The 19,365-nt window shown below is 38.3% G+C and overlaps 1 long non-coding RNA gene across 5 annotated transcripts; it reads right to left on the minus strand.

Annotated features, from left to right (window-relative positions):
* Window positions 1-7,191: 7,191 nt before the first annotated feature.
* LOC143416447 (uncharacterized) lies at window positions 7,192-17,140 on the minus strand. 5 transcript variants are annotated; one of them, XR_013096817.1, is made up of 9 exons: window positions 16,010-17,140; window positions 15,312-15,468; window positions 15,021-15,059; window positions 14,726-14,845; window positions 14,422-14,583; window positions 10,449-10,562; window positions 9,565-9,722; window positions 9,080-9,137; window positions 7,192-7,686 (listed from the first exon to the last, which is right to left on the minus strand). It is a non-coding gene; the product is annotated as an uncharacterized LOC143416447 (long non-coding RNA). The 5 variants fall into 5 exon arrangements; XR_013096818.1 differs by having other exon boundaries at window positions 10,456-10,562; window positions 15,312-15,473; XR_013096816.1 differs by having other exon boundaries at window positions 14,951-15,059; window positions 15,312-15,473.
* Window positions 17,141-19,365: the final 2,225 nt, after the last annotated feature.

Raw genomic sequence — 19,365 nt, forward strand, 5'->3', positions numbered from 1 at the left:
ATATTGAGTTCTATAAGATAAAGCCATAAACATGTTTGTCTGAGTCTTCTATCAAAAGTTACAGCGATTTATATGAAGTTGTTCAAAAACGCTTTATTTCGCCAAGACAATGCGTTTCTCACTGTTACATGCATTTGAATGGGAAACTCGCCTGAAACAAAGTATAGGTTTTCATTATGTGAATAATTTTAAAATCTTAGCTCAAACGGCTGCAAAACCTGTTTGCCCAGCACGGGGATATTGAGTTCTATAAGATAAAGCCATAAACATGTTTGTCTGAGTCTTCTATCAAAAGTTACAGCGATTTATATGAAGTGGTTGAAAAACGCTTTATTTCGCCAAGACAGTGTGTTTCTCACTGTTACATGCATTTGAATGGGAAACTCGCCTGAAACAAAGTATAGATTTTCATTATGTGAATAATTTTAAAATCTTAGCTCAAACGGCTGCAAAACCTGTTTGCCCAGCACGGGGATATTGAGTTCTATAAGATAAAGCCATAAACATGTTTGTCTGAGTCTTCTATCAAAAGTTACAGCGATTTATATGAAGTTGTTCAAAAACGCTTTATTTCGCCAAGACAATGCGTTTCTCACTGTTACATGCATTTGAATGGGAAACTCGCCTGAAACAAAGTATAGGTTTTCATTATGTGAATAATTTTAAAATCTTAGCTCAAACGGCTGCAAAACCTGTTTGCCCAGCACGGGGATATTGAGTTCTATAAGATAAAGCCATAAACATGTTTGTCTGAGTCTTCTATCAAAAGTTACAGCGATTTATATGAAGTGGTTGAAAAACGCTTTATTTCGCCAAGACAGTGTGTTTCTCACTGTTACATGCATTTGAATGGGAAACTCGCCTGAAACAAAGTATAGGTTTTCATTATGTGAATAATTTTAAAATCTTAGCTCAAACGGCTGCAAAACCTGTTTGCCCAGCACGGGGATATTGAGTTCTATAAGATAAAGCCATAAACATGTTTGTCTGAGTCTTCTATCAAAAGTTACAGCGATTTATATGAAGTGGTTGAAAAACGCTTTATTTCGCCAAGACAGTGTGTTTCTCACTGTTACATGCATTTGAATGGGAAACTCGCCTGAAACAAAGTATAGATTTTCATTATGTGAATAATTTTAAAATCTTAGCTCAAACGGCTGCAAAACCTGTTTGCCCAGCACGGGGATATTGAGTTCTATAAGATAAAGCCATAAACATGTTTGTCTGAGTCTTCTATCAAAAGTTACAGCGATTTATATGAAGTTGTTCAAAAACGCTTTATTTCGCCAAGACAATGCGTTTCTCACTGTTACATGCATTTGAATGGGAAACTCGCCTGAAACAAAGTATAGGTTTTCATTATGTGAATAATTTTAAAATCTTAGCTCAAACGGCTGCAAAACCTGTTTGCCCAGCACGGGGATATTGAGTTCTATAAGATAAAGCCATAAACATGTTTGTCTGAGTCTTCTATCAAAAGTTACAGCGATTTATATGAAGTTGTTCAAAAACGCTTTATTTCGCCAAGACAATGCGTTTCTCACTGTTACATGCATTTGAATGGGAAACTCGCCTGAAACAAAGTATAGGTTTTCATTATGTGAATAATTTTAAAATCTTAGCTCAAACGGCTGCAAAACCTGTTTGCCCAGCACGGGGATATTGAGTTCTATAAGATAAAGCCATAAACATGTTTGTCTGAGTCTTCTATCAAAAGTTACAGCGATTTATATGAAGTGGTTGAAAAACGCTTTATTTCGCCAAGACAGTGTGTTTCTCACTGTTACATGCATTTGAATGGGAAACTCGCCTGAAACAAAGTATAGGTTTTCATTATGTGAATAATTTTAAAATCTTAGCTCAAACGGCTGCAAAACCTGTTTGCCCAGCACGGGGATATTGAGTTCTATAAGATAAAGCCATAAACATGTTTGTCTGAGTCTTCTATCAAAAGTTACAGCGATTTATATGAAGTGGTTGAAAAACGCTTTATTTCGCCAAGACAGTGTGTTTCTCACTGTTACATGCATTTGAATGGGAAACTCGCCTGAAACAAAGTATAGATTTTCATTATGTGAATAATTTTAAAATCTTAGCTCAAACGGCTGCAAAACCTGTTTGCCCAGCACGGGGATATTGAGTTCTATAAGATAAAGCCATAAACATGTTTGTCTGAGTCTTCTATCAAAAGTTACAGCGATTTATATGAAGTTGTTCAAAAACGCTTTATTTCGCCAAGACAATGCGTTTCTCACTGTTACATGCATTTGAATGGGAAACTCGCCTGAAACAAAGTATAGGTTTTCATTATGTGAATAATTTTAAAATCTTAGCTCAAACGGCTGCAAAACCTGTTTGCCCAGCACGGGGATATTGAGTTCTATAAGATAAAGCCATAAACATGTTTGTCTGAGTCTTCTATCAAAAGTTACAGCGATTTATATGAAGTGGTTGAAAAACGCTTTATTTCGCCAAGACAGTGTGTTTCTCACTGTTACATGCATTTGAATGGGAAACTCGCCTGAAACAAAGTATAGGTTTTCATTATGTGAATAATTTTAAAATCTTAGCTCAAACGGCTGCAAAACCTGTTTGCCCAGCACGGGGATATTGAGTTCTATAAGATAAAGCCATAAACATGTTTGTCTGAGTCTTCTATCAAAAGTTACAGCGATTTATATGAAGTGGTTGAAAAACGCTTTATTTCGCCAAGACAGTGTGTTTCTCACTGTTACATGCATTTGAATGGGAAACTCGCCTGAAACAAAGTATAGATTTTCATTATGTGAATAATTTTAAAATCTTAGCTCAAACGGCTGCAAAACCTGTTTGCCCAGCACGGGGATATTGAGTTCTATAAGATAAAGCCATAAACATGTTTGTCTGAGTCTTCTATCAAAAGTTACAGCGATTTATATGAAGTGGTTGAAAAACGCTTTATTTCGCCAAGACAGTGTGTTTCTCACTGTTACATGCATTTGAATGGGAAACTCGCCTGAAACAAAGTATAGATTTTCATTATGTGAATAATTTTAAAATCTTAGCTCAAACGGCTGCAAAACCTGTTTGCCCAGCACGGGGATATTGAGTTCTATAAGATAAAGCCATAAACATGTTTGTCTGAGTCTTCTATCAAAAGTTACAGCGATTTATATGAAGTTGTTCAAAAACGCTTTATTTCGCCAAGACAATGCGTTTCTCACTGTTACATGCATTTGAATGGGAAACTCGCCTGAAACAAAGTATAGGTTTTCATTATGTGAATAATTTTAAAATCTTAGCTCAAACGGCTGCAAAACCTGTTTGCCCAGCACGGGGATATTGAGTTCTATAAGATAAAGCCATAAACATGTTTGTCTGAGTCTTCTATCAAAAGTTACAGCGATTTATATGAAGTGGTTGAAAAACGCTTTATTTCGCCAAGACAGTGTGTTTCTCACTGTTACATGCATTTGAATGGGAAACTCGCCTGAAACAAAGTATAGATTTTCATTATGTGAATAATTTTAAAATCTTAGCTCAAACGGCTGCAAAACCTGTTTGCCCAGCACGGGGATATTGAGTTCTATAAGATAAAGCCATAAACATGTTTGTCTGAGTCTTCTATCAAAAGTTACAGCGATTTATATGAAGTTGTTCAAAAACGCTTTATTTCGCCAAGACAATGCGTTTCTCACTGTTACATGCATTTGAATGGGAAACTCGCCTGAAACAAAGTATAGGTTTTCATTATGTGAATAATTTTAAAATCTTAGCTCAAACGGCTGCAAAACCTGTTTGCCCAGCACGGGGATATTGAGTTCTATAAGATAAAGCCATAAACATGTTTGTCTGAGTCTTCTATCAAAAGTTACAGCGATTTATATGAAGTGGTTGAAAAACGCTTTATTTCGCCAAGACAGTGTGTTTCTCACTGTTACATGCATTTGAATGGGAAACTCGCCTGAAACAAAGTATAGATTTTCATTATGTGAATAATTTTAAAATCTTAGCTCAAACGGCTGCAAAACCTGTTTGCCCAGCACGGGGATATTGAGTTCTATAAGATAAAGCCATAAACATGTTTGTCTGAGTCTTCTATCAAAAGTTACAGCGATTTATATGAAGTTGTTCAAAAACGCTTTATTTCGCCAAGACAATGCGTTTCTCACTGTTACATGCATTTGAATGGGAAACTCGCCTGAAACAAAGTATAGGTTTTCATTATGTGAATAATTTTAAAATCTTAGCTCAAACGGCTGCAAAACCTGTTTGCCCAGCACGGGGATATTGAGTTCTATAAGATAAAGCCATAAACATGTTTGTCTGAGTCTTCTATCAAAAGTTACAGCGATTTATATGAAGTTGTTCAAAAACGCTTTATTTCGCCAAGACAATGCGTTTCTCACTGTTACATGCATTTGAATGGGAAACTCGCCTGAAACAAAGTATAGGTTTTCATTATGTGAATAATTTTAAAATCTTAGCTCAAACGGCTGCAAAACCTGTTTGCCCAGCACGGGGATATTGAGTTCTATAAGATAAAGCCATAAACATGTTTGTCTGAGTCTTCTATCAAAAGTTACAGCGATTTATATGAAGTGGTTGAAAAACGCTTTATTTCGCCAAGACAGTGTGTTTCTCACTGTTACATGCATTTGAATGGGAAACTCGCCTGAAACAAAGTATAGGTTTTCATTATGTGAATAATTTTAAAATCTTAGCTCAAACGGCTGCAAAACCTGTTTGCCCAGCACGGGGATATTGAGTTCTATAAGATAAAGCCATAAACATGTTTGTCTGAGTCTTCTATCAAAAGTTACAGCGATTTATATGAAGTTGTTCAAAAACGCTTTATTTCGCCAAGACAATGCGTTTCTCACTGTTACATGCATTTGAATGGGAAACTCGCCTGAAACAAAGTATAGGTTTTCATTATGTGAATAATTTTAAAATCTTAGCTCAAACGGCTGCAAAACCTGTTTGCCCAGCACGGGGATATTGAGTTCTATAAGATAAAGCCATAAACATGTTTGTCTGAGTCTTCTATCAAAAGTTACAGCGATTTATATGAAGTTGTTCAAAAACGCTTTATTTCGCCAAGACAATGCGTTTCTCACTGTTACATGCATTTGAATGGGAAACTCGCCTGAGACAAAGTATAGGTTTTCATTATGTGAATAATTTTAAAATCTTAGCTCAAACGGCTGCAAAACCTGTTTGCCCAGCACAGGGATATTGAGTTCTATAAGATAAAGCCATAAACATGTTTGTCTGAGTCTTCTATCAAAAGTTACAGCGATTTATATGAAGTTGTTCAAAAACGCTTTATTTCGCCAAGACAATGCGTTTCTCACTGTTACATGCATTTGAATGGGAAACTCGCCTGAAACAAAGTATAGGTTTTCATTATGTGAATAATTTTAAAATCTTAGCTCAAACGGCTGCAAAACCTGTTTGCCCAGCACGGGGATATTGAGTTCTATAAGATAAAGCCATAAACATGTTTGTCTGAGTCTTCTATCAAAAGTTACAGCGATTTATATGAAGTTGTTCAAAAACGCTTTATTTCGCCAAGACAATGCGTTTCTCACTGTTACATGCATTTGAATGGGAAACTCGCCTGAAACAAAGTATAGGTTTTCATTATGTGAATAATTTTAAAATCTTAGCTCAAACGGCTGCAAAACCTGTTTGCCCAGCACGGGGATATTGAGTTCTATAAGATAAAGCCATAAACATGTTTGTCTGAGTCTTCTATCAAAAGTTACAGCGATTTATATGAAGTTGTTCAAAAACGCTTTATTTCGCCAAGACAATGCGTTTCTCACTGTTACATGCATTTGAATGGGAAACTCGCCTGAAACAAAGTATAGGTTTTCATTATGTGAATAATTTTAAAATCTTAGCTCAAACGGCTGCAAAACCTGTTTGCCCAGCACGGGGATATTGAGTTCTATAAGATAAAGCCATAAACATGTTTGTCTGAGTCTTCTATCAAAAGTTACAGCGATTTATATGAAGTTGTTCAAAAACGCTTTATTTCGCCAAGACAATGCGTTTCTCACTGTTACATGCATTTGAATGGGAAACTCGCCTGAAACGAAGTATAGGTTTTCATTATGTGAATAATTTTAAAATCTTAGCTCAAACGGCTGCAAAACCTGTTTGCCCAGCACGGGGATATTGAGTTCTATAAGATAAAGCCATAAACATGTTTGTCTGAGTCTTCTATCAAAAGTTACAGCGATTTATATGAAGTTGTTCAAAAACGCTTTATTTCGCCAAGACAATGCGTTTCTCACTGTTACATGCATTTGAATGGGAAACTCGCCTGAAACAAAGTATAGGTTTTCATTATGTGAATAATTTTAAAATCTTAGCTCAAACGGCTGCAAAACCTGTTCTGTTTGCCCAGCACGGGGATATTGAGTTCTATAAGATAAAGCCATAAACATGTTTGTCTGAGTCTTCTATCAAAAGTTACAGCGATTTATATGAAGTTGTTCAAAAACGCTTTATTTCGTCAAGACAGTGGGTTTTAGAGTCTTCATCATTAAATCTCTGGTTGCTTCATTTTTCTATCCTATATCAGATATTTTAAAGGTTATCTTAGGTAAAGTTCCATTGTCATGGTGAGGCAAAGTGCTTTATGTGTGTGTGTGCCCGTGTCATGAACGGCTATAAAAGGCCTATAATTAAAGAACAAAGCGGGGTTTGAGTTCGAGTTGCGGCAGACTGTCACTACTTGTAAATGGAACGCAGCCTTCCTACGGCGGACAGCTAATAACAGGAATCGGACGCGGTCCAGCCAAGTCCACAGCAACCACCATAGCAACCGCCTAGCATGACCTTAAAAACATATTCTGTCTTCATAACTATCAAAATCGTGAAATGATTTGCAAAGTGTGAAAGTGTTACAGCTGCAGAGAGCTATGGCGGTATCTATGGAAGCTGTTTACATAGCTAATAATATACGATGTAACCATGGAGACAGTCAGTCACTTGAGCTAGCGGTGCATGTTTACTACAGTGAATAAGGTGATTGAGTGCACAGCGTCCACACTCTGCAGGGGGTAAAGACATTACTTCAATATTGTTTTATATTGATATATATTAGCCTTCTGTTGACCATCACCTCAGGTTCACCATTACAGTTTCAGATTACAGATGCACACTGTCTAAACACATTCAAAAACTCATGTCTCAGAAATAAGCACAGCTGTTCATGTTTGTCATTAGAGTTTTATTTGTAAGAAAATTATGAACTTCATATTGTGCATTAAATAAAAGAACATTTCACAACTCTGAGTCAACAGAAACAGGTAACAGAAATGTCTCTAATGTGTACAGTGTAGTGTAAGCATTAAAAGATCATAAAGGAAAAACTAACATTTATGTGAAACTAATTGTAATAAAAAATGAGCAGGTGCTTTATAGATTTAAAAGAAAGAATCTGAAAACAACACTTTTTTGGTCTAAGTGATCAAAGTAGAAAACAGAACTGATGTTCAAGAACAAACCGTAGCTGCACTAATATTACACATCTCGATCGTTGTACTGAACAGACATGTTGCTTTTAAAACCACATGCAGTGTGTGACCATGACTGTTCACTGAGACCATGAACGCCACTTCGCTGAAGCATTCTTCTTCTTCTTCTTGCCATTAAATTGGAAGCAGAAGCAGCACGAGCTGATTTGATCTACTGAAAGGAAAAAGTAGAACATCTGAGTTGAAACCAGTCAGCTGAAATCATTAAGACAGGAACAAATTCAATGCAGTGTCTCAAGTGGCTTAGCCTGTTACAACTGTTGATACAAGCTAAATACGGTTAACACACAGTGTCAGGGAGCTCCAGTGTGGGAACTAGTGGCTTTAGGTTTGTAGTCATTTAACTTTCATCCATTCATTCATTTAATTCAGGAGGAAGAAATGCCAGGTTGGTGCAGGCTGGTTACATGCATTTGGTCCCATGCTGTCTTTAATTAAATGACTTGGTTCATTTTATGGCTGGGCTGTATGTGGGGTTATATCATGTTATTTGGGCAGGAGTACCTGTCCCCTGTTAGACTTAGAAAGTTTCTCCATAAGTAGAGTTTCTAACTCTTCTAGCACATCTGTGGCTGACAGCTTTTTGGTGGCTCTTTTTACCCCACACTGGTTGTGAGTGTGTAAATAGCCCCACTAGTTATTTTCAGAGCGTTCTCACTCCCGAGGCGTAACATGTCGACATTTTGTCACGTCCCGCGGCGTTCCTGAGGAACGCGAAAGGAGACCTTCGGCGTTCTTATGGTACGCGGCGGGTTATGGCTGGAATCCAGTGCAATGACGCTCCCGCGGTAGTAGACGTTCCAGCCCTGTATTCCAGCCCTAAACCTAACCTTATCCCTAGCCCTGACCATAACCTTATTCCTGACCTTAACCAGGACTTTAATGATGTTAAATAGCGTGTTTCTAAGCGATTTGAAGAAAAAGAGCGAACATGTGTAGGTTCAGTCCAGACGGTTCTCATATTTCCTCTTTTTCCGAGGTCGTCATTTAGGAACGTGGTGGGTAGCCGAAAACGTAATATGGTGACGATTTGTCACCTAGCGTAAAATGTTACGCTTTGGGAGTGAGAACGGGTTGTTATTTTGGGTTGCAGTTAACTAGGGAGGAAGGGGTGGGTATGCCATGATTAGGTGAATAACAATTATATGTGATACATAAATTTCACAATGCATGCATATATCTCTATCAATTAAACCTGGCCTGAGGGCTGCCATTTTTTACATTCAGTTATTTCTCTTAGAAATGTTGGAACTAAATAATGAATGTGTTACAGTTAAAGTGAAACACTGGTCAGTGTAAATGGCTCATTGGGACACAGAAACCTTTAAATTAAACCTGATATCTAGTGTCAAACAATATCAAAGCTGTAAAAGATGTTTACATTCAGAATTTATAAAACTATTATTGTAAATAAATTCAAACAAGTGAGCTTTTCTCTTTGTGCTGAATATCAACACTGTGGTTTCTTAGACTGTAAGCTGTACTTTAGTGCAACCAGTTGCAGAAGCTGCCACTCCAAATGTCTTTTGATAACAAGAAAAAAATACCTTTTCAGTACACGGCCTGAAGTTCTTCTCCGAAATCTTCTGCAATCGGCTTTGTCTGCTGGTTTGAAGACAATAAACCATAAAAAAGATGATTTAGTCACTTTGTCTGTGTCATGCAGCTCGAATGTGTCGTGTAACGATGTTGAATAGCCGTCGTTATCCCTCTGCTGCGTCAGTAGGATTGTACTGTACAGCATCTCATTGATATGTGAGGAATGCTAATGTAACACGATAACAGACTTACATCATTAAAATATAAAGTGCAGGAGATATTTAGATATTTTTTATATTTATATTACATTTTATAGCTGACGGATATTACTAAATAGATAGAATTTACTAAATAGCTGGATGAACATGAAAAATATGTCTATAATAACAAATGACCATGAGAGCCAGTAGAATTAATTCAGCTGGACACTCAAAAGACGTCCTTAAATGCTCTTTAAGTGGCAGAACAGATGAACAAACAGTTAATCGCTTACTTGAGATGAAATCTGCTCAGCTACTTTGAAAACAGCTTCTAACTGGTTCCTCCTTTAACAGGATGACTGCTCAGGGGTAAGGCCATCATGCAATCCAGCAACCTTTATGGTTCTGCTTTGATTCACCAGGAACTATTAGGGAAACCTTCCAGCGCCTCCTGTGAAAGACACAGGCATAAACACACAAACATTTATTAACATGTTCCACAGTGTTCCAGTTTGATTTTCTTATCCTGTGGACAACAACGTACATGGATGCAGGTTTATTGTTAACTTTTGTAAGGTTTATTTAATGAACATATCCAGCTGCAGCTCCACTGTGATCCTGAACTGGATAAGCACTTAAGAAAATGTGTCAATAAATGGACAAACATCAACTTACTATATTTATCCAAACAGACGGGACCAATAATGCTTCGCTGAGTTAGAGACTTTAACAGACTCTTCTATGTAAGAATGTCTCGTGCTGATATACCTGCAAACTTGACAACAAAGGTTTTTCAGACTACATGTAGCTGTCCTCTATGTCAGCTAACACATTTACATTTATGTCACACTTATTTCTGCTTTCCCATTTTATAATTATTACTTACATTTTGATTAGATACCTTGAGTTTGTAAATGATCAGATTACATAATTGGAATACAATGTATCCAATTCAGGGTTGCGGGAGGATGAAGCCTATCCCAGCTGATACAGGACAAAGACAGGCTGCCAGTTTATTGCAGGGCTAATACAACATGTGTAACAGAAAATCCACTTAAATGTTTGATATTTCTTATAATAATCATAATTATGACTATTATTTAAAGGTTTCTTCATAAATACATTTTGATTTTTTATAACCCCTAAAATATAAACCTGAGCTGTTTCAGATTCTGACCTCTGACCTCAGTGACCTGGCTGTGTCCTCACTGCAGCTCCCTCTTGGAAGTACGTCTGCTTCTTGTCTTCCCCCAGTGTTGACCGCCTGATATCAAGATATCACGTACTGTAACTGAGGAACAAAAAAGGACAAACACTTGCCTTCATTTAAAAGTACATTCATACAGAGATAATCTATGGAAACACACTAGTTCACAGTTTGGGAGGAACCAGTTCCTGTGAAACATTTCTGTATATGAACATCATGTGGAGAATGAATGAAATGAGTTCTTCAGGTGACTCAGCAGTCCCACACTGACAAATGAAATCTAGTTAAACTATTAAGCATATTTGCTCTTCTGAAATCTGTGTTAAACAACAACAAACATAAATTAGTAACAAAAACTACAGCTGAGTATAGGCTTTACAAACCACCAGCAGCCATAATGCTAAATTTTAATCTTCAAATGTTTCTGAGCTGTCTTCAACCTGCTTTTAGCACATTAAAGTCTCAATAAATAAAGTCAATGCAGACTCAATCCTAAATGTTCAGCACACAGAGACACAGAGGTACTGTTTAAAGTTTAGTGTTAACTTGAGTCACTGATCATTCACAGTATTACAGAGTCTGGCAGTCTTTGCATGATGTCCACGTCACTGTAAGTTTCTAGCTGACTCTCAGGTGTGCCAGCAGGAAAGAGTAATAATAACCTGCATCCTGAGGTTTGTCATGCAGGATTAAAGGAGCCAAGCTTTGTTCACACAGCTAGGATTGTATTTTACACTGACCCTGGGTCAGTATCAACTTCAAGAAGACAGCTGTAACTGTTGATAGAAGAATCACACACACATATTTATGGCTTTGCCTTATAGAATTCAGCATCTCAGTGCTCAGGAAATAGGTTTTGCAGCTGTTTGAGCTAAGATTTTCAAGTTATTCACAAATTAAAACCTATACTTTGTGTCGGGCAAGAACTAAATTCAAATGCATGTAACAGTGAGAAACGCGTTTCTCATCAACTTCATAGAGCTTGCTGTAACTTTTGATAGAAGACTCAGACAAACATATTCATGGCTTTATCTTATAGACTTCAATATCCCCCCAATGTGTGTGTGAGTCTTCTCTCAAAATTTACAGCTGTCTTTATGAAGTTTATGGAAAAACGCTTTATTTCACCACGTTAGTGCGTTTCTCGCTATTACATGCATTTGAATGGAGTTCTCGCCCGACACAAAGTATAGGTTTTCAATTTGTGAATAACTTGAAAATCTTAGCTCAAACAGCTGCAAAACCTATTTCCTCAGCACGGAGATGCTGAATTCTATAAGGCAAAGCCATAAATATGTGTGTGTGTGAGTCCTCTATCAAAAGTTACAGCTGTCTTCATGAAGTTGATACTGACCCAGGGTCAGTGTAAAATACAAGTTATTCACATAATGAAAACTTATACTTTGTTTCGTGCAAGAACTCCATTCAAATGCATGTAATAGTCAGAAACGCACTGTCTCGGCGAAATGAAGCCTTTTTGTACAACTTCATGAAGTTAGCTGTAACTTTTGATAAAAGGCTCAAAGCAGAGGGATAACGACGGCTATTCAACATCGTTACACGACACATTCGAGCTGCATGACGCAGACAAAGTGACTAAATCATCTTTTTTGTGGTTTATTGTCTTCAAACCAGCAGACAAAGCCGATTGCAGAAGATGTCGGAGAAGAACTTCAGGCCGTGTACTGAAAAGGTATTTTTTTCTTGTTATCAAAAGACATTTGGAGTGGCAGCTTCTGCAACTGGTTGCACTAAAGTACAGCTTACAGTCTAAGAAACCACAGTGTTGATATTCAGCACAAAGAGAAAAGCTCACTTGTTTGAATTTATTTACAATCATAGTTTTATAAATTCTGAATGTAAACATCTTTTACAGCTTTGATATTGTTTGACACTAGATATCAGGTTTAATTTAAAGGTTTCTGTGTCCCAATGAGCCATTTACACTGACCAGTGTTTCACTTTAACTGTAACACATTCATTATTTAGTTCCAACATTTCTAAGAGAAATAACTGAATGTAAAAAATGGCAGCCCTCAGGCCAGGTTTAATTGATAGAGATATATGCATGCATTGTGAAATTTATGTATCACATATAATTGTTATTCACCTAATCATGGCATACCCACCCCTTCCTCCCTAGTTAACTGCAACCCAAAATAACTAGTGGGGCTATTTACACACTCACAACCAGTGTGGGGTAAAAAGAGCCACCAAAAAGCTGTCAGCCACAGATGTGCTAGAAGAGTTAGAAACTCTACTTATGGAGAAACTTTCTAAGTCTAACAGGGGACAGGTACTCCTGCCCAAATAACATGATATAACCCCACATACAGCCCAGCCATAAAATGAACCAAGTCATTTAATTAAAGACAGCATGGGACCAAATGCATGTAACCAGCCTGCACCAACCTGGCATTTCTTCCTCCTGAATTAAACGAATGAATGGATGAAAGTTAAATGACTACAAACCTAAAGCCACTAGTTCCCACACTGGAGCTCCCTGACACTGTGTGTTAACCGTATTTAGCTTGTATCAACAGTTGTAACAGGCTAAGCCACTTGAGACACTGCATTGAATTTGTTCCTGTCTTAATGATTTCAGCTGACTGGTTTCAACTCAGATGTTCTGCTTTTTCCTTTCAGTAGATCAAATCAGCTCGTGCTGCTTCTGCTTCCAATTTAATGGCAAGAAGAAGAAGAAGAATGCTTCAGCGAAGTGGCGTTCATGGTCTCAGTGAACAGTCATGGTCACACACTGCATGTGGTTTTAAAAGCAACATGTCTGTTCAGTACAACGATCGAGATGTGTAATATTAGTGCAGCTACGGTTTGTTCTTGAACATCAGTTCTGTTTTCTACTTTGATCACTTAGACCAAAAAAGTGTTGTTTTCAGATTCTTTCTTTTAAATCTATAAAGCACCTGCTCATTTTTTATTACAATTAGTTTCACATAAATGTTAGTTTTTCCTTTATGATCTTTTAATGCTTACACTACACTGTACACATTAGAGACATTTCTGTTACCTGTTTCTGTTGACTCAGAGTTGTGAAATGTTCTTTTATTTAATGCACAATATGAAGTTCATAATTTTCTTACAAATAAAACTCTAATGACAAACATGAACAGCTGTGCTTATTTCTGAGACATGAGTTTTTGAATGTGTTTAGACAGTGTGCATCTGTAATCTGAAACTGTAATGGTGAACCTGAGGTGATGGTCAACAGAAGGCTAATATATATCAATATAAAACAATATTGAAGTAATGTCTTTACTCCCTGCAGAGTGTGGACGCTGTGCACTCAATCACCTTATTCACTGTAGTAAACATGCACCGCTAGCTCAAGTGACTGACTGTCTCCATGGTTACATCGTATATTATTAGCTATGTAAACAGCTTCCATAGATACCGCCATAGCTCTCTGCAGCTGTAACACTTTCACACTTTGCAAATCATTTCACGATTTTGATAGTTATGAAGACAGAATATGTTTTTAAGGTCATGCTAGGCGGTTGCTATGGTGGTTGCTGTGGACTTGGCTGGACCGCGTCCGATTCCTGTTATTAGCTGTCCGCCGTAGGAAGGCTGCGTTCCATTTACAAGTAGTGACAGTCTGCCGCAACTCGAACTCAAACCCCGCTTTGTTCTTTAATTATAGGCCTTTTATAGCCGTTCATGACACGGGCACACACACACATAAAGCACTTTGCCTCACCATGAGAATGGAACTTTACCTAAGCTAACCTTTAAAATATCTGATATAGGATAGAAAAATTGAAGCAACCAGAGATTTAATGATGAAGACTCTGGGTTCTGTAGTGACCTGAATGACTCTTTGCATACAATTTATTGAAGAGGACTTTAGAATGCACTTTACATTTAGACTGTTGCTGTTTAATTTTTTACATTGTTGCGGTGTTATGTCATGAATAAAGTTCACCTGCTGGGGGTTTGATGGATCAGATCATCATAATCAGTGGGTCCTGAGGTTGGCGGGACTGTCTCTGGTGATGTCACCATGAAGGAACAGCATCTGGCACGTGTTGCTGAAACATCCCAGTACACTGGTGTAGTTTCCTCTCCAGCTGTTTGACATTTGACACTTCAACATTAAGGAGAAGAAGAAGAAACAGTGTTAGGTCAGGTGACCACATGGTTTCTAAAGTAACTGACAGGAAGTAACCAGGCCGTTAGAAATGGATGGCATGTGTTTAGAGTTACTGGAGTTGGGTAACTCTACTTACCAAAAGCAGAAGCACACAGATGAAGGATCAGATGCTGAATGTTGCAGGAACATGCTCGTGCGGTGGTCATTCAGTGCTGCTCCGGCAGGTTAGACAGTCCAAGACTGATATACTGCCCATCTGAGAGTTTGAAAACACACATGCAAAGATTTATTTTGTATTACAGTCAAAGTTGGATGTTCATTTTTGTCCTTTAAAAATGTTTGTGTATTTGAAAGCGCTAACATTTAAGGATGACTTGGATCGTCTCCTTTAAAGGGGAGACAAGTGTATCCACTGATCCACGTCACTTTACCTGGATGATGACTCCTCTCCCCCTCACTCAGAAACGCTCCTAATATAACCAAGCAAATAAATAATATTGAAGATTTACTTACATCATTACAAAAACAGGAAAAACATCTCCCTTTGATTCTATTTCTCCATTCCTGCTGAACATCAGGCAACAAATATCTCAATAAATCACAGTAAAATGTAAAGCACATGTTTTCTCTGCTTTGTCTAACCTCTGCAGAGCCTCTGTCAAGAAAAACATATCTGTAAGCATAAAACAAATATACATTTCATAACACGTCACTGGACAAACCTCGGTCAGTTGATTTCCTCTGTGCAGTGTAGACGAACATCAGTCAGCAAGTCAAGGTGGTGAGATGGACTGGTGTCCTTTGTGACTCTGCTGGTTCTTCTGAGGAAATACCACCGTCTCTCCACACCGTCACCATCTGTGAGCACAAACTGCTGCTCTGCTCTGCCAGCATGTAGGAAATCACATATCACACACACAGGGGTGAAGAAACATTAGAACTCAACTTTGGATACTTTAGATCTAAACAGATCAAAGTAGCTCTTAGCTTCAACAATCAGTGAACAGACAAACAATGATACCATACTGATTCTGTATGAATACAATATGGTATTTTCAATACAGGTGTCAAATTAATTTACTAAAACTAATACAGATATATGTAATTTTTTTTTATAAATTCGTTTGCTAAATTATAAGAATATATATTTTTTCATTTAACAATTGCAACTGAAAGAAATTAAATATTGAACAAAAATATATTGTCACATTCTGAGCATGCTCAGCATGCTGACAGACTTGAAGTTGCTACAGATTTTAAGAAGTGATAATTATAGGGAAAAAACTTCTCTTTTTCATCCGTTTAATCAAACATTTGATGCCTTAGATGTCTCAGTCCTATAGCATTCTGCAACTACAACTAAGCTGAAGCTTGGATTTGGCTGCAGGTGCCCTGTACATCCTTCTCAACATGTGGGTACCATTTAATCACACTTCTTCCTGAGCTTTGCTTCGTCACAAGACCAAAGGTGGCATCCCGTGTCACGGTCATATCATCATCCAGAAGAAACATTTGAAGAAACATCATGGAGAAGAAACATTTACGCGCCTCCCGGTTTTGTTTTCTGATCCTGCAAAAAGACTGAGGACAACAAAGCCCAGAGAACACGAGATACACAACATCCAACATTCAGACTCAACAGCCTCCATAAATGAAGAGCACCAGGTTGGTTCAGTTATAGTAGATGTCATGGAATTTTTTAAATAAAGTCTGCAACACAGAAAGAGCTGTGATCATGCTATTTATTACTGTGCACAGGAGAGCAAACACACATCAAACATCACAGTTCAGTCATGTCAGCTCTGCCACTTCACGTGTCTCGCTATGAAACCTAACGGATCAATGGTTATGCTGTTTTGTGCCCTTGACGTTATCAGCACCTGTAAAGGGAGTTGTTTTCTCAAACTGCTGAAGTAAGTTCATCTAGTTTTAGAAACCTTCATTGAACAGTCTATAACAGTGTCACAACTAAGCATATGCATAAGCACTTAAATGCTTTAAATGAGAATAACATAAAATTTCTATTACAGGAGCTAGAGCCTGTCCCAGTAGTCATAGGTAGAGCACACCTGGACAGGTCACCAGTCTGTCAGAGGACTAACACAGATGCAGCCTGACTCAATCCTAAATGTTCAGCACACAGAGACACAGAGGTACCGTTTAAAGTTTAGTGTTAACTTGAGTCACTGATCATTCGCAGTATTACAGAGTCTGGCAGTCTTTGCATGATGTCCACGTCACTGTAAGTTTCTAGCTGACTCTCAGGTGTGACAGGTGTGCCAGCAGGAAAGAGTAATAATAGCCTGCATCCTGAGGTTTTTCATGCAGGATTAAAGGAGCCAGGCTTTGTTCACACAGCTAAGATTGTATTTTACACTGACCCTGGGTCAGTATAAGTATCATACAGTTTAAACGAAGCACTGAAACTTGCACATATTTATTACAGATGCACTGAAGCTAATCGAGATATTTGCTGTCAGTCTGTGGCTGCGATTAAACACTTTACTGGAAACTTTATTAACTAGTAACTTCGTCAGTCATGACAGAAGCTAATATTTCTGTGCTAACATCATTTAAACAGTAACAGCTTTACTCCAATATAAGCTAACGTTTACACAGTAACTTTAAGCTAGCACCATAAAGACGGTAAAACACGTAATAACATCTACAAATGCATCTTAAAGCTGTTATATTAGCACTCGGTGTATTACTAACATAACCACATTAACATTATTGACACTCGCTGGTCTGACTTTTAATAGTCATTCTATAAATGCTGTCCGTTTAAACGGTCTTACCTGTACACACTCCTGTATCCACCGGATTGCAGCCAGAGTGGATTCTGGAGTCTTCCCACGCTCCTGTTAGTGATCCTCCATCTGGATGGATGATAACAACCTTCTGAACAATCTAGCAGGAGATGGTCCATATCTAGGGGATATGGACTGACAACAGCCGAAGCGGGTGAATAAAGTCACCCAGTCGCTAGCTGTGCGATTACCCAGCATACACCAGCACAATATTAGGCACAGCACCACCATAGACATTTTCAGTGGTTTTGAATGCAGGACATGGTTATCTTACCTTGTAAAATGCATGACAATAAAACAGCTAACCACCATAAAATGGTATTGTGTATGTATGTATGTGCATGTGTGTGTGTGTGTGTGTGTGTGAGAGAGAGAGAGAGAGAGGGGGGGGGGGGGGGGGGGGGAGAGATCAAAGGCGTGCGCTTATGTTTTTTCTTGATCAAGAGTGTGCCTCCTCTCTCTTATTGGATGTATGGTATAGCATGTTTATTCAGGTGCACCTTTGAAGTCTATGAGAATACTTTGCAGCCTGGTCTGAGTGGTCATTTCTGCACAGACACAATGAAGCGTGCACTCAGTTTAGAGGAGGCTGTTGCTGCAGTTTTGCACTCTCCACAAGCAGTGGAGATACTTCTGACAGCGAAGAAGAATTTTTGCCAGGCACCGAGGAGCTTTGCAGCTCATGTGCGGAGGAGGAGAAGGAGGAAGAAGAGCAGGAGGAAGAGACAAGACTGGAGGATGGCCAGTGGAGATCTAAAAATGGAGAAATCATGTGGCAACCCACACACGAAGAGGTCCTGCCATTTTTTCCTCCCCCCATTTTAACCCCAGGACCAACCCATTATGCAATTCGTATAGGATCAGCAGCCCTGTGAGCACTTTCCATCTTTTTTTTGCAGAGGACATTATGCAGCTAATCCTGCATTTCACCAACCTGCAGGGGCAACAGGTCAGTAAAAGACTGGAAGGACATAGATGAGGAGTTGCAGGCTTACATGGGGCTTGTGATGCTGGCTGGCCTGTACAGGTCTCAACATGAAACGACAACAAGCCTGTGAAATGGGGAGACAGGGCTCTTCTGTTTCATGCTACCATGTCAAAAAAAAAATGATTTGAGCAAATTAATCGGGCAGTAAGATTCGATGATCGTCTCTCCCGTCCAGGTCGCTAGGGGGGGGGGCAAGGCTGTGGTTTCCTACATCCCCAAGCAAAGAAAAAAGGTTGTCTTATTGAGCACCAGGCACCGTGAGCTACAAGTCCAGGACTCTGGGAAGAGAAAGCCCCACATCATCCTGGATTATAACAAATGCAAAGGGACTGTGGATCATTTGGACCAGGTAAGCACAATTATAAGTAATTTATTTGCCAAATTGTTTACCGTTTCTCATTGTTATAACTGATAAAGTCAGATAATGTGATTATAATAGTTTTGATATGAGATGATAGTTTTAGACTATGATAGTTTTGATAGTTACAGTAAGGAGGGGGGGTCCAGTTTGACGCCCACAGGCAGAAAGAATCTCTTGCTTATGGCTGTATAAATCTGTTCATGTCACCTGATCATTTCTTTTTGTTTTGCAGGTTTGTGGCAACTACTCCTGCCGTAGAAGGACACGTAGGTGGCCCATGTGTCTGTTCTACCACATGATCGAGGTAAGCTGCTATAATGCTTTCATTCAAGACAGCTGTAACTTTTGATAGAAGACGCATATAAACATATTTATGGCTTTATCTTATAAAGTTCGATATCCCCGTGTTGAGCAAACAGGTTTTGCAGCTGTTTGATCTAAGATTTTCAAGTTATTCACAAAATGAATACCTATACTTTGTTTCGTGCGACAACTCCATTCAAATGCATGTAATAGTCAGAAACGCACTGTCTTGGCGAAATAAAGCGTTTACAACTTCATGAAGACAGCTCTAACTTTTGATAGGAGACTCAGATATGCGTATTTATGGCTTTATC

The sequence above is a fragment of the Maylandia zebra genome, unplaced genomic scaffold, assembly GCF_041146795.1.
Source record: "Maylandia zebra isolate NMK-2024a unplaced genomic scaffold, Mzebra_GT3a scaffold38, whole genome shotgun sequence".
NCBI lineage: Eukaryota > Metazoa > Chordata > Actinopteri > Cichliformes > Cichlidae > Maylandia > Maylandia zebra.